Raw genomic sequence first — 6,474 nt, forward strand, 5'->3', positions numbered from 1 at the left:
ATGTTCCAGGACTTTGTGTTTGGCAGAAAGAGTTCAGAGACCCTCTCAGGCGCCATCCTAGGCCTAGGGCCAAAAATGTGTATTACCCCTCCATCTTTAGGAACCCAAGGTTCCGTCCAAATGTTAATGTTCGACCCATCACCGATATCCCAAACGGCATTATTCATGATAGAAGAGATACTAGCATGACAACTTTTCCAAAGCCAGGATGAGCCTTTTTTCAAGAGCGGTGGTTGTGAGCCTTTAGAGTGAGGAAAATACTTATTTTTAAGAACTTGTCCCCACAGCTCAGGGGGGTTACTCAACAGTCTCCACGCTAGTTTACCCGAGCAGGCCTCATTAGCAGTACTAAAATCTCTTATGCCTAGCCCTCCAATTCTTTTAGGTAAACAGATAGAATCCCAAGATTTGAGATAAAGGATCTTCTTTCCATTATCTTTTTTCCCCCACCAGAAATCGCGTTGGATTGCATTCATCTTGTTGGTAATTTTTTTAGGCAATTTGAAACAAGACATCTGGTAAACAGGGATCGCCGACGTGACAGATTTAATAAGGACAGTGCGCCCTGCTTGGCTAAGGAGTTTATTCTTCCAACCGTTAACCCGCGAGGTCAAACGGTTAATGAGATGATCGAACAACTGAGTTTTAGGTTGGCCAAGAAAAAGGGGTGCTCCTAGGTACGAGTCTTTAATCCCAATGCCCTTGATCTTCAGAATGTTGCGAATGATCTTTTTGAATTTGTAAGGGAGATGTTTACTGAACAGAACTCCAAATTTATCATAATTGATAGTCTTTCTAGTGATGGAAGAAAAAAGCTTTAAAGTGTCCACAATCTCTAGGGCATCCGAAATTGTGGCTCTACAGAACAAGAAAACATCATTCGCAAAAAGCGGTGGTCGATGACGGGCCCCCCGAGATCTTAAGCCTCATGTATTTTACCATTTGTTTCTTTATGTTGCAGAAGCCGAGATAAAATCTCCATACAAATGATAAATAACATGGGTGATAAAGGTTCTCCCTGCCTTAGACCACGTTTGGATTTGAAGAAACCTTCAGGTAAACCATTGAGGAGGATGGAAAAGTTAACAGACGAGATACACTGGTATATCATGGTGCACCAATGGTCATTAAAGCCAAGAAGGCCAAGCATAGAAATGACCGTACCCCAGTTCACTCTATCAAAAGCTTTAGACATGTCAAGCTTGATAGCCATTAAGCCATGCTTACGTTTTTTGGTCTGAATAGAGTGGAGAATCTCATGAGCTATGACAATGTTGTCAGTGATTTGTCTTTGTTGAACATGGTGACCCAAACAAAAACTTGTTTCTCAAGGTTACATGGTGACCCAAACAAAAACATGTTTCTCAATACCTGTAACTAGATAAAGTGACATACTGAAAAATAAAAAAGGAGTTCCCGTCTACAAGAGATCTATTACAAGCTTTAAAGCCGATATTTAATAGAAGTCAGAGGGCATGGGCACGCTTTGTTCAAGTACCACTAGAGCGCGTCCGCGCCTCCCATTCTAATAGACAACTCTAAACTGTACTCACACCGTTTGTACATATCTTTGTTATTTGTTTCTATTTTCACGTTCACGTGTATAGTAAGGATTGACATCATTCCCTTAGATTTAGGAACTTGTAATCTCTATATGAACTATTGTATGAGATCTAATAATCAATCAAGTAACTATTCTTTCAAATCTCTCTCTCTAATTCATCATGGTATCAGCCTAATTTCGATCCAAACCCTAACCCTAGCCACTCTAAGCTTCTGCCTCCTCTCAATTCTCAATGGCTAGCAACTCAAACACCACTAATGACTCTCCTCCAGTCTCCAATGATCCTTTCTTTGTACATCACTCAGATAGCCCCACGGCTGTTCTCGTATCTCCTTTGTTATCCGGTGACAATTATCCGACATGGTTACGGTCTATCTCTAGAGCACTTCGAGCAAAGAATAAGTTTGGTTTTGTCAATGGCTCCCCCCCCACACACACACACACACACACACACACACTACTCCCAAAGAAAAAGTCAAGTGGTTGCGATGTGATGATCTCGTTACTTCATGGATTATTAATTCTGTTACTCCAAATATCCATGGAAGCATCCTCTATGTCGAATCTACATCTTAAATCTAGAAAGATCTAGGTGCCCATTTTTCACAAACTAACGCACCCAAGGTCTTTCAACTGAAGGATTTTGTCACTCTTCTCAAATAAGACAACTGTCCTGTATCTATTTACTTCACTTTGCTTAAATTTTATGGGATGAATTAAGTTATTTGTCTACTATGACTGCTTGTATTTGTGGTCATGCATCTATTTTTACCAAAGAGATTAAAGATAGTTATTCTATGAAATTCATGCAAGGCCTCGATAATCGTTTTACATCCATTCGCAGTCAAATTCTCTTAATGGATCTTTTTTCTCGTATGTCCAAGATTTATTTTTTAATCCGACAGGAAGAGAAGCAACAAGAGATTCATGCACTATCTCTTCCTTCTGCTTTAGACGCTGCTGCCCCTGAGTACCCACTTTAAAAATCCCAATTGGGCTTCTTCTTCGAAACCAGGCCCGTTCAAAAGTCAGCAGAGTAACAGTGGTTCACAACAGCTTAGAGGCCGCACGCCGTCAGATCCAGGGGGCAAACAGAGGGCGCATGCCCCTTCTCTTCGCGTCCGTTTTGCAATCAGTGTAACAGAGTTGGACATCATATTGGTACATGTTATAAACTGCACGGTTATCCCCCCAAGCCTGCCAATTCGGTTGCTACGGACTCCAATCCTCTTGTTTTCTCCACAAAATAATAGAACCAATTTCTCAGTTTGCTTTATTCAAATAGCACCACTTCACAAGCAAACCTGACAGGTATTTCTCTCTCGTGTTTCTCAAAATCCATATGGATCATCGACTCTGGTGCTACCAATCATGTATGTTCATCGTTAAATATGTTTTCTCATTATCATACTTGTTTAACACATTCATTCCACTCTTAAACTTCCAGATGGCACAGACCATTTAATCACTCATGTTGGCAGTGTTATTCTCTCTCATTTATTGCGTCTTGATAATATTTTGTTTGTTCCCACTTTTCATTTTAACTTGCTTTCCATTAGTGAACTAGTCAAGTCTCACCCTATCTTTGTCGCGTTCACTAATAATTATTGCCTTTTTCAGGACCAGTTATCGAAGAAGAAGATTGGATTAGGACGGCTTAATGGGGGACTCTACCATTTTCAACTAGCTTCTATTTGCTCGTCCCATAACTCCACCACCAATAATTTATGACAATATCGCTTAGGACATCTCTCTTCCACTTCTTTGCAGATTTTAGCTAAGCAGTTTCTTTTTATTTCTAGCTCCAATAATGTTACGTGCCATGTATGTCCGCAAGCTAAGCAAACTGATAAGAGCCCAAAACTGTAGTTTTAACCCCTTAATAATCATACTGTTAGACCAATTATGTGAATAATAAGTAAGAGTTAACACTCTTACGCTGCTTTTTATGCATTTCAGGCTTCAAAGTCCATTATGTGCGAAATGTACCACTTTTAGCGAGATACAGAGCAAAAGTCGTGAGAACTTCCGGAAGCCGTATCTTTGGACTCGGACCTGGAATTGGGCATACCTTATGTCAAAACGACCGGCTCGGAAAGAGTTTTGTAATGGTCCAAGCCTTGACCCAATCAGAGGAGCAAAAGTGGACGAAAAGTCTGTGGAAGTCAACTGCAGCTGAAGAGGCCTTTTGGATCGAAGAATGGGTTTTGGGCCCGATTCTCTGCCCAAACCATGGCTCCAAGCCCATGCACGATTTTTGGATCTGAATGTATAAGAACAAAAGCTTAAGTCTTTGTTAATGGGAGATTAATTAGTGGAGAATTAGGGTTCATAGCTTAGAATATAAAGTAGCCATTAAAATAGCTTCTAGATCTAGATTTAATTGTTTTCTTGAATTAGTTTCAAATCCCTTTATTAGATTAAACCTTTGAATCTTGTTCTTCATTTGATTAGATCAATAAAGTAGTATTCTTTATCCATTTCGATTTTGTCAATTCCAATTCTAGATCTAATTTCAATTCATGTCCTTAGTTCAATTTAGTCATTAAATTAGATTTCATTATTGTTTAATTAAATAAATTTCAATGCTTTATATTATGTTTAGTTTTAATATAAATGGAAATGATTATGAATGATTCAAGGCTAAACCTCCATTAGAGGGGGTTGTGAAGCCTTGATGAAAGCTTGATTCCGACATCGTAGAATCGCCGTATTTTCTATTCCACTCTAGAAATGATTAGTTCACCATGAGAATGGGTTTAATTGTTCACATGCTAGTTATGAATTGGTAGAAATGCCATGTATAATTAGGGATTAGGAATAACCAATTGTTGGCAGCGATTCATTTGGATTACGATTTATTCGTCGTTAGTGGATTAAGTTGAGTTAAGGTGGAATCAATCCCCTCTAACTCCTTATCATAGAATCAACGTAGCATTCCCTTAAGATTCGATAACCCACTAGTTGCATCTTGTGGGTAGTTGCATCGTAGTATAATTCCCTTCGTAAAACTCTCATAGACTTAAAAACGACTAGTTAGATTAGAAAACATCCATGCTAGAGCACTAGGAGTGGAACGAATCTATCTACTCCCCTATATCTCATAGAATTGAGAGTAGAATAATCTTTGATAAACCAAATATTAGATTAAGTTTAGTTTTACTTTAGTACAGGAATTCATCGCTCATCTATCTCAGTATTTTGGTAAAGTAGTCATTTTACTTTTATCAAATGGCATGCCGCCATCTTAGTTGCACTTTAGCATTGTTTTCATAATAGAATTAGTAATTTTAAGTCCCATTTCACCCACCCACCCTTGTTTGATTCATACCGTGGTTTGCCGCTTTCAGTTTTGGAAAAATTTCGAGAAAACGATCGAAGCCAGCCACGCTTCAGAGCTGACCGACCCTATCTTACTCGGACTTCGCTTATACATCGAAGGCCACGCTTCAAAGAGAGCGCGACCCCGCTTATCTTACCGAGCTCGACTTTGCCTTGGCGAGAGCCTGCGCCTAATAAAGAGCTCGCCGCCCGCCTCCTCCGAAATTCCGTGATTTCCACGCTTTGATTTGAACTTCGAAAGGTCAAGTTTTTCGTTCTATTCTCTTATATACACCGAACACGCCAGAACAAGACGCTATTCATAAGCCGGGCAAGGACGCAATCGGTATTCCTTTCTTCCACACCTCGCGATCTCCTCGTTAGAGGTTTATACTAGTATATCGTAATTGTTTGGAGTGTTGCATGTGTAGTTAAGCTCGACTTAGTCTTGCATGAGATTAAGGTCCGGTCGCATAAAACACCGAACGTAAATACACAACAACATCAACAATCAAGTCTATCTAGTATACCACACACTACACCTCTAGCTACTATTCCACACACACCACCGATATAATGGGGAAGAAAGAGAGACTCCTCTCTCGGACTTCTACAAAGCCTTGAGCGATAGCCCCAAATCTTGCATCGTTCTAGCAAACCCAAATGGGATTTCAGAATCCCTCCAAATATTTTTAATTTGTTACCCGCTTTTCATGGTTTAGACCATGAAAACCTTACCAAAGACATGCGTGGGATTGAACAAGTCCTAACAACATTCCACCATCCTACGGTTGGTTCGAACAAATTAAATTAAGGGTATTCCCTTTCACCTTAGCCGATAAAGCGGCTGCTTGGTTAACTCCGCCCAAAGCTTAATTCTCAGGGACTCGTGGGCTAAACTTGTTCAAATTGTTTATGGAACATTTTTACCCACCCCTAAAGACGGATGAGATGCTTTCCAAGATTCATTTCTTTCGACAGAACCCTCATGAATCATTTTCTGAGGCTTGGAATCGCTTCACCGATCTGCTTATAGAGTGTCCACACCATAACCTAGCAAAAGACACGTTAGTTCGTGCCTTTTTCAAAGGACTTCAACATCACCATAAAGAAGTCCTTGACATTATGAATGGGGTAGTTTCTTAAGTAAAGGAGCCTCGAGGCTTATAAATTTTTTAGAAGACCAAACTAAGCTTTAATAATAATCGGGGGTAGCGATGATATCCCCGGCTCCGCTAGTTCTTCTTCCACGCTTAAGGCTACCAAGATGTTTGAGGTTAAATCGATCCCGAGCTTAAAACTCTAATTGAATCCCTCACTAAAAAGGTAGATGCCATTTCTGTACAACAAAAGCCAATCCCCGCTATGAATGTAAATTCAAATCCATGTAGTTTCGGCTGAGTCCCGAAAGATCCCGAATCCCACTGTCCCTATAGCCTATGAACGTTTGTTCCATTAATAGTGAACCTAACGCCCCTTGGAGACAAAATCCCAACTTCGGTTGGAGGAATAACCAACACGTCACACCTCAAGGGTACAATAATCAATATGTTAGGCCTACGCAAAGCTTTAACCAAGCCCCACTACGA

The sequence above is a fragment of the Coptis chinensis genome, chromosome 9 (assembly GCF_015680905.1).
Source record: "Coptis chinensis isolate HL-2020 chromosome 9, ASM1568090v1, whole genome shotgun sequence".
In the NCBI taxonomy this organism is placed as follows: domain Eukaryota; kingdom Viridiplantae; phylum Streptophyta; class Magnoliopsida; order Ranunculales; family Ranunculaceae; genus Coptis; species Coptis chinensis.